This window comes from Anas platyrhynchos, chromosome 21 (genome assembly GCF_047663525.1).
Source record: "Anas platyrhynchos isolate ZD024472 breed Pekin duck chromosome 21, IASCAAS_PekinDuck_T2T, whole genome shotgun sequence".
Taxonomy (NCBI): domain Eukaryota; kingdom Metazoa; phylum Chordata; class Aves; order Anseriformes; family Anatidae; genus Anas; species Anas platyrhynchos.
In genome coordinates, this window is record NC_092607.1 from 5313610 (window position 1) to 5323844 (window position 10235).

Consider the following 10235-nt stretch of genomic DNA (forward strand, 5'->3'; position numbering starts at 1 on the left):
CTTACATTTAGACTTGTTGAACCTCATTTGGTTCATGTGGGCCCAATTTTGTACCAAGCCTGTAGGTTTTTGGCAAACCTACAAGCTCTAATCCTTTTGCAGGTACTGGCAATCATTAGCAAAGCTTGACACTAGCATTTATATGCACCATTGTAGAGATGGATGGCCTCCAAATACATGTACCATTCAATCCTTTAACTTGTCAAAGCAGAGGCCAAGACTCTGGGAACAAAACAAAAAGCAAGTCTTGCTCTGCCTTCCTCTAGCAGATGAAGTCCAGCCAGAGGGGATGGCATGCTCTCAGCTACAGACTCTGATCACTCTTATTTACAGATGCTTCAGATTTTTCCCCCTCTTTCTTAAACCTTAAAGCACTTGTTTAAGAAAATAAACAAAAACCACTCATGCTGCTATTTACACCTCTTTGCAAGCCCAAACCAGTGTTTCAGACAAGGACAAGTTCTTATGGCAGAACTGACAAGAGATGCAAGGAAGTGAATTTATTTCCCATTGTGGGGTTTCCTAACAACCTGATCCTTCTGTATACAATCTAAGAGTTCGTGGCAAATTTCCTTTAGACATCTGTGTGCACGACTTTCTTATGGCACTCAAAAAAGAAATTTCCCATCTGTATTATTTTATTTGAAAGAAAAAAGATGCAATACAGAAAAAGATCCTGCCTAATCCTATCTTGTAACTGGATTTTCTTTCAGAGCAAATGACACTGATCAGATGACATAGCATGGAAAAAAAAAAAAAAAAAAAAAAGAGCAGGCTGAATTCTAGGGCTATGTTTCCCCAGAAATCAAAGCTTGTGGTGTTTTCAAACCTGTCTCCACTGAATTCCATTAAGACTGCTGCATAACCCCTTGGTCCCTTTTATAACTTGCACATTGTTACTGCTTCAAACCCATCACTCCTAAGAACGTCTCTGGGAAGAGCACACAGCACTAATAACAGAAGCTGCACGTGAAGGAAATCCATTGTCAGGAAGATGTTCTGGAATATGCTACAGAGGATAGTATTGCAAAAATGTCACAATATATCCTCCTGATAATACATTTTCTGTGAGCTGTACAAAGACAGAGTCAAGAAAGAGAGGCATTTGTATGGCAGCAGACACCCCAGAACTGTGAGATGAATTTGTGAGTAGCTTTTATGTCAATGGGAAAAAGTTGCTTCCCTCAACTCTTTTTATCCTCCCAGCCCCTCTCAGAGCACAGAGCAGAGGCTAGAGCAGGCAGAGTAAAAACAAACGAGCACAAGGACAGACCTGCACCTTGGTGCCTTGGTCCCACAGCAAGATTATCCTATGGGCCTCCAGCTACCATCTCCCACCTCACTGTTTTCACACCTGTCTGGCACTTAACATGAAACAGCCTTTGTAAGAACATATGGATGAGGAAAGGAGTAAAATTTAGCCTGTTTACTATAGAGCAAAGCATACAAATACACTGATCTATAGCAAACCAGGGGGGGCTGAAAAATAAATAGAGTCCTTGTCCACAAACCTTACTCATGGCAAGAGAACCTACCTAGAGCAGTAAGGGCTGCTGGTTTACACAAGGATGGGAGCTCTGGATGTGACAGCTACAGAGAAGCTATTCTACCATACAGAAATCTTGAGGCCAAGGCTTTTTTTCCCTGATTTCCTGCAAAGACACTGAAGTCCCACTGCAGAATATGTTGAGTTAAAGTCTGCTATCCTAGTGCGCCTTATCCCTGCAATTAAAGACACAAGTCAGCTGCTAAAGAACAAAGATGCATTTTGTTGCTCAAAATCAAAATTATTGGCTAAATATTTACTTGCCTTAAGATCTGAGCAGCTTGTGCCAATGCAAGCCATGATGCCTTGTTGTTTTACACTCAGCAAAACCACATGAAAGCTATTAATTGATTATACTTCAGTTGTGCTTTGCTAGGATATTATTTGTGGGCAAACAAATCCCTTTAGTATTCCTGCAGTCCATCTGCCTGGTTAATGAAAGAAGAGCTTATCTGAGGTGTGTGAAGCTGAACCACACCGTCCCCTGAGCTGGTTTCTCAGCCGTTCCTTGTCAATAAAGTGTGACGATTTCTACCTGCTCTGTCTCCAGAGATAGAGAGCAGTCCACTGCCATGTGCCCACCTGGCCCCGGTCTCCAGCCACCTCCCACTTCTGTTTTGAGCAACACCTGCATCTTCACATGGCTTTTTCCTCAGTCAATATCAGATCACTTCTTTCTTCCCCATAGCTGCTGCATACTAGCTGCAGTACCTAGGTGGCAAGGCTGAGCATCGAGCATCCGAGTGATATTTCGGTGAGTAGCTGCAGGTTTTTAAAAGGAAATATGTTCTATGGTGTGGAATTCCCAAGGCTCCTCTGACCAAAGGAAACAATATGAATACAACCTCATTAAAGACTAATGCATGTTTCCAGGCATCGACAAATATCCAAGCAGCTCCTAGTGAGCCACGGGGGAGACGCGTGCAGAGCACTATAAAAGCTTTATGAATGACAAACTTGCCAAATTGCTGTTTAAACAAGGAAGCAAATGGGAAGACCATCTGCATCAGATTGAAACTGCTCATAATCCTGTCACTCTTGCCAATATGGCAAGCTTAAGCTCTTCTGTTGGCTTGTGCCCAAGAGACAAATATTTGTAGCTTATATAGCCATGTCCCCCCAGTCCTAGGGTCTGAGGCCCTTTTTGCCATTTCTATTGGGATCCTGGCAGGGCAAACAAGGTTCCCTCTTCTCTTAGACCTGGGTGATTCCTCCTCTGTGCCACAAGCTCTACAGCCTGGGGAGCTGTCCTGGAAACCCCAGCTATCCATCACTGCTCACTTGTTCCCACCCATTCCCGGTCCTTCTCTGCCTCCTCCCAGGACCAAACATCGCACCCTCACCTGCCCGTTCTCAGCAGAACCCCACAAGGCCAGCAGTGCTGCTGTCCCCACTTTACAAATGAGAAATCAAGATCTTAAAATAACTTACAAGCTCATTCCATGATGCCACATAAGAGGAAAGGGCTGACCCCAGCCCTGCCTCACAGAGAACTGGAGTTATTCTCCTTCCCTTACCCCTCAGCCTGGGACTGCACAGCAGCTATCAGCACCTTTCTGCTCACTACAATTAGTACATACCCTAAAGAGAGCCAAAAGGAAAGCCAAGGCACCAGCCTACCACCCCTTGTGTAGATCTTAATCTCGTCTCTTCACAAGGAGCTTTGAAATAAAAATAAAACTAGTAACTGATAATTAGCTCTAAAGACACACAGGCAATTGTGCTTTATCGTGTACAAGCTCTTTGATAATAGGCCAAGCCTTGTGCCATGAATTGCTAATTAATTCTTTCTTAGCAAAATGTTTTGCTTAATTAAAGGGTGTACTGATTTATAAACATGTCCCTAAATGTTATTCACTCTGCATCTGTTAAAAAGGACACAGACTGTTCCTGCACTTTAGCATTTCTTTTCAAATTATTCCATTGCACCTAGCTACGCTCTTTTCAACACTGATTGTGACAGACTCAAAAATTATTAAATCATGAATACAAAGGGAAAAGCAAATGATACGTACATAATGGGGAATGTGCTCACTGCCCCCAAAATATTTCAAATGACAAAGCCAGGAAGAGCTGGAAAAGCAGCTCATGGACCAGACCTGTTCTCACTCTTGCTGGAGCGAATCAGGACCTGCACCCCAAGGTCTGCCTGACATAAGTTGGAGGAAGGCAAAGGCAGGGCAAACATGCAGGTGGTGTCCTGTCCTGGGTGACAGTGGCTTTAATGAGGAGCTGATGGCAGCAGGAACCTGGCCACGAGGCTGTAGCCCAGCTTGCAGCCTGCAGGTACCTGAAACACCCTGAGGACAGCAAGCAGGCAGGTGGGGACCTCGTAAGGGGTCTGAAGCCAGGAAGCTGGCCCAGAGGAGAAGCGGGAACTTCAGTAGGTCACACCTCGAGTACTGTGTTCAGTTTTGGGCCCCTCGCTACAAGAAGGACATGGAGGTGCTTGAGCGGGTCCAGAGAAGGGCGACGAAGCTGGTGAGGGGCCTGGAGAACAAGTCCTACGAGGAGCTGCTGAGGGAGCTGGGCTTGTTCAGCCTGGAGAAAAGGAGGCTCAGGGGTGACCTTATCGCTCTCTACAGGTACCTTAAAGGAGGCTGTAGTGAGGTGGGGGTTGGTCTGTTCTCCCATGTGCCTGGTGACAGAACGAGGAGGAATGGGCTTAAGTTGCGCCAGGGGAGTTTTAGATTAGATGTTAGGAAGAATTTCTTTACCGAAAGGGTTGTGAGGCACTGGAACAGGCTGCCCAGGGAGGTGGTGGAGTCACCATCCCTGGAGATCTTTAAAAGACGTTTAGATGTAGAGCTTAGGGATATGGTTTAGTGGGGACTGCTAGTGTTAGGTCAGAGGTTGGACTCGATGATCTTGAGGTCTCTTCCAACCTAGAAATTCTGTGATTCAGGAAGAGGGAGAGGGAGCTTCAGGAGGCAGGTCTGATCCAGAGAGGCCTTGGAGGTGGAAGGTTTTCAAGGAGCTGGGTGGGACACAGTAGAACAAGCCAATACAGCAAAGGCAGGGAGGAATCTGATCCAGAGCAGGATCACCAGTGGGCTCAGATGTAAGGTGGTGCAGTTTTACAGTGCCCCAAGGGATCCTCAGCTGAACATGCAGGTGATGGGAGCAGTTTGCTTTTCCTGAAGCCATACATGAGTAACTCCCCAGCAGGACTTCATCCTTGCTGTGGCATTGCTACCACGAGCTTCAGCACTGTCATGTGCTTTGGGCTAGCATCTCTATATTCTTGCCTTATTCTGAAAGGTTTCCCTGAGCAGGGACAGGACATTGGGCTCAGTGCCCTCCAGCGTGACCCAGCCCAGACCCTCCCATAAAGAACAGCACCTTTCACCCATGGCTGCTCTCCCACCTCCTTAGAGGGGTGGCAACCCATTGGGGAGCTTTGCTTTGGAAAAATGCAGCACTGGCAGAAGTTTCTGCAGGGACTTCTGGTGCTATCCTACTGCACAGGTCACCCAGCTCTGCTCTGAACACAGCCCCCAACTCCAAGGACGAGCCACTAGAAGTATGCCTCCATCCTCTCCATTTGTATATGCCAACCAAGACACAAAGAGCTTCTGTTTGCTCATGAAAAGTTAGTGATTTACTTGCACCCAGTTTACCTTACCTTTTGTGTTGTATTACTGCCTGCTGCATAAATCCACTCCAGAATACCTGAGGAGCATTTGATGAAACACTGCCCTCTGAAATGCATAGGTTATAGTTGTCAGCAGTTGTAAGTCTGTCAGCATTCAGGTATATATTCATTTTCACCCAGCATTCATAAATCAGATCAAATACCACCTTCTTTGTCTCTTCCTTCCTCCTCATTGCTGATGTATCATGTGGTGAGTTTGCTTGATGCAAGCCTGTGCTGTCAGAGTGGTGTGAAATAGTCAGAACTGCACATATATTTATAGGAAAGTCCTTTGAGCTGAGACTTCGTTGCAAGCTGGGGACTAATGAAGTGGATGGGGAAAGCCAGTTGTGAGCACTCCCAAGCCATTTGATGAGCTTAAACAGAAAGCAAATGAAACCAGCTGGTTGTAATAGCTCTGGTGTGACACCAGGTGAAACGCAGCTTTTTCCATAAGGCTTCCTATTGAGACCTAGAGTTTCATCAGACATGAAACAAAATGAGACATGTGATATGTGATCAGTGAGCCCGAGTGATTGCAGAGGAAAGGGAAAATCCGCATGCACCCTGAGAAGCCAGGCTGCTGTTGTTGCCTGTTCAGAAGCAGCAGCACAGCATCTACACCCAGCCCATTTTGGCCATCAAATCCAACCTTCTCTTTCACTCAGAACAGGGTTTCCCCATGACCACTGCACTTGGATCCCTGTTTGTTTGTCTGTTTGTTTGTTTGTCTCTAGATTGTCTTTCCAATGGTTTCCTATCCCAGTCTGGTAATTTCATACCTTTGAGAACTTCTTGCCTTCCTAAGTTAAATTGCTCCAGTTAATTAGCCTCACTGCACAGAGCCATGGCCCTATTTCTAGTCTGAATGTTGGCTGCCTACAGAGACATTATGTATGCTGAGCACTGGACAGCCAGCACTTCTCTGAATGTATTTGCAACTTGATAATATTGCTCTGGTTACATCTTATACTTAGCCTCTGATCCCTGGCTGGGTTAGATCAGAATTGTCCTGCTCATGTCAGGGCAGCTGAGCCAGCTGACATGTCTGAATCTGGCCCCCTATTAACTGTAGTTTACAGTTGTTTATGGATAAAACATCCAGTGCTTTATTTAAATAAGGAGAATAAAAGGTTAAGCTGCTGCAGATATTCCTATTTAATCTGTTCCAATTACTACATGCATATCATTTTTCAAAAAGGATTTGAGACTTCTCCCACACAGACTTTAATTTGTCCACATGAAATATCAATGTTTTAGGCTAGGATTTTCAAAAGCACCTTAAGGAAATGAGGCACCCACTTCTTATTGACTCTCATTGACATCCCTGATTGCTTTGGAGAAATCCCATCCTTAATCATCATTATTATGCTATAAGAAATGGTCTCCTTCATCATCACTGACATATCCTAGATACTGTCAGCTGCCATATCTAATGCCTAAAATATAATAAAGCAAACCAAAACACCTAGATTACTTGATGGATAAGCACTCAGCACGTAACTGGTAGTGATACTCAAGCAACACTTGAGGTCCTGGTGGCTAAGCCAGCAGCCTGAACATTGCATCTGCACCTGGGAAGCGCAGCCCAGGAGAGCTCTGCTGGACACCTGCCTTATGGTGAGCCAGGCACATTTTCTCCAAGGTCTGTGCCCTGCCTGTGGAGAGGATTCCTGTCTGAAGGATGGCTGAGGAGCCAAAATGCAGCGCAGGGACTTGTTTGCCATGGAACCAGTGGGCAAGGGGCTGCAGCTGAAATCTGGGCTCCCTTCCCACAGCCTCTGGTGCTTTGCTAGAACGAGAAGCAGTCCAAACAAATTCCCAGAGTTGTTCACTTCTCTTTCCTAGTTCCTGACCACATTGCTTGACTGTGCTCACGTTACAGCAAGAAAACCCAAGGGAAGCAGCACTCCCAGAGCTGCTTGGAGCTGCAGACACAGTCTAGGGTTGGTCTTCAGAGGTGTTGGAGGGTCAGGAGGTAGCAGGCATGGGAAGGCATCCATGAAGCTGCCTCTCGTTGGCATAATACAAAATTGTTTTTCCAGGCCAAGGTCTTTCTCTAGCACACTGAACCTGGAACATTTCCACCTTCAGCCTGATGCACTCAGACCCTCCAGCACCCTCCAGGACAAACAGTGCTACATCTTTTGGATGAGATCCCAAATACATTGCTATCTCTGCATGCTCCTGACAAGCTGCACCGACACAGCTGTGCTTAGAGATTCTTGTGCATTGACTGGGGATTACACTGCAAGGAGATCACCCTGGCAGGAACTGACATGGAAGCCTCCCAGAACATGAACCTCTGCGTGTTCCCAAAAAGCTCATTATAGAGCCACCCTTTGCATTTGCACTCATGTGTGACTGCAGAAAACGTTGCTTAAAGCTACAGACAGTTGTGTAAGCAAATCAGGGCTGACACTGCAGACTGCTGGCTCTGGGGTGACTGCTGCTCATGATAAGGTTGTTTGCCTTTTGTAGCACCAATCATGTAAGGAAAAGATGCAAGGTCTGTTGGGACCAGAAAAATACATATCAGCTTCTCAGCATCTTTGCTCCTTCACAGCTGCGTTGCAGCGGGCAAGCAGACTGTAAGTACAGTAAGCACTGTGTATTTTTGCTTCCAAATACCACCGAGCCTTTATCTATTGATTGTAAGCAAAGGATCATTAGGAAGGGAAAGGGAGAAGTTGGTTTAGTGAGAAATGCAAAAATCCAAATTCAACTTCTCAGAGGCCTGTATGGATTAATAGAATTAATTTATCTTGCAGGGCATTAATTGAAGAATGTGCTGAGGTTAAGGACAAGGTCAGCTCTTCACAGTATAATGTCTCCTACATAATTCACTTACCAAGCCATCAAGACAATCTGTGCAGAATAATAGTGAAGGATGGGCTTTCTCTTCCCAGGATCTCAGGGAACATAACCTTGTATTACAGATGACTATAAATGAAAGTTGTAGGAAGGTACATGGCAGATGTTCCATTAGATGAGATGTTTAGCACCATCTTCTATCTCTTCAAGGCAGAGAGTTCCAGATCAGGCCTGGGCAGCACAAAGGGACACTCTGACCCAGTACAGGCTCCCTCTGCTCCACTGAATATGCAGTGTCTGAGCTCGCAGCCTCACCCTTCAGCCCTCCAAGGAGGAAATACAATTGGGAATTGTTGCTGTGTTTCATTATTCCTCCAGACCAACACGAAAAGGGCTACAGCAACATTTATAACTTGCCCTCCAACAACAACTGAACCACAATTTTTTAACCCTGGAAGTGTTTTCCCATGAGATTAATTAAATACCTGAGCAGGGGCCCAATATTAAGTGTTTGTCCTCGGACAGACTCACAAAATAAGGCCCTCAAAAACCTGGTGTACATGGCCACCGTTCAGCCCAGTTTTGGGCCAGAGACCTCCAAGTGGTTCTTCCAGACTAAGTTTTTCTGTGAGCCACAAAAGGCAGACTGCATGGCAGAAAAGCAGGCTGAGTCACTGGGTCTCGGAGGCAGAACTCGGAGGACTGCAGCCTCGAAGCTGCCCCACAGAGAGGGCTGAACGCCTGGCACTGCTGGGGGCTTGTGCCTTCCCTCGAGCCCCCCTGGCACATAGCCAGGCAAGGCATCCAGCCAGCCCTGATCCATTAATGAACACCAAGGAGATCAAAGATGATGCCATAAGATGGAACGTCTGCTTTGCAGCTCTTAAAAGCTTAAGAAAAATGAAAACACATACAAGGAAACTATATGAGGCCAATTTTACTGAAGATTGAACACCAGACTCAAAGGTGAGGTTTTGTGCCAGACTTACTGCTTTTTTTGTGACCACATTTCATCTTCCTTCTTCAAATGCATTATGATAAAATCTAATTATAGCATCGCCTGATTTCCCCCAGACAGTGCTCTACACTGTAGGGCATACTGCAGAAGTAATACAGCCAACATTTTTTTCGTTTCACTTGTTTTTGTTTAGTTTTCTTGTATGCCTGTTATTTAAGGTTTTATTGCTTACACACTATTTAAACTAAGGCTGATCCATCTCCAAGTTGCTGAAAGCCGTATAATTAAGTTACTGGATTGCCACAGAATCTACCCTGCTCAACAGGGTGGTACAGGAGGCGGTCTGGGAGCAGTCACAAGCAGGGGCTGACAGCAGAAGAGCAACTTCTGTGGGGTGAGATGGGCGCACAGCTGGGCTTTGGGGGCACCCCAAAATTGTTACCTCACCTACCTGTACTGCAGCAAAGAATGAAGTTGCTGAAGTGTACTGAAGTTAGCATAGTCCAGCTGCTGAACATAGGAAACAGCCACATGAAATGAAGAGCTTTATCTGCAGGCTCTATTAGACCCAGTTTCCTCAAGCTCCCACTACTGGGGCTATGGCTAGGGAAAAGAAATTTAGATATGCAGCAACAAAAGAGCTCTAACAAAATGCTGGCATGTGATCTAGGCAGGGAAAAAGAAAAGTTAAATAAACAGGGATTTTTATTATTATTTTTTTAACATAAAGTAAAAACAAACTGCCTACACTTTCTCTTACCTTTCTGTGAGGCTATTAGCAAGCACCTTGCCTTTAACTATTACATCACCTTGCCATCACTATTAAGATGGTCAGGATCTGCTCATTTCTCATCAAAATAAATTAGGTTGTTACTTTTATTTATTTATGTTGACTTTTTTAATGGAATATTGACTTTAGCTCAAGTACGTTACTTTTTTTCTTTATTCTATGTATTTGTTTTTCCTTTTTCCTCGATATATGTATAGACAGTAGCTAGCTGACTCCTCTCAGCCTTCATTTTACTGTATTAAATGAATCAAGACCTTTTAATAACTCACCATAATGAGGAGTTTACTTTCTCAGACGTCCTTGTAATCTCCTTTAGCTTAGGTCTAACTCAGGCTAACCTAGGCTGGGCTGTGGTCTGGATTTGAGCTGAGTTTACGCTAGCACCTTTTGCACTGCCTTTCATGATTCTGTACTTGCCATGGAAAAACTTCAAAAAATAGCTTTACAGGTGTTTTGTTCAGCCAAAAATTGATTGAGCTTGCAGTGTGTTGCA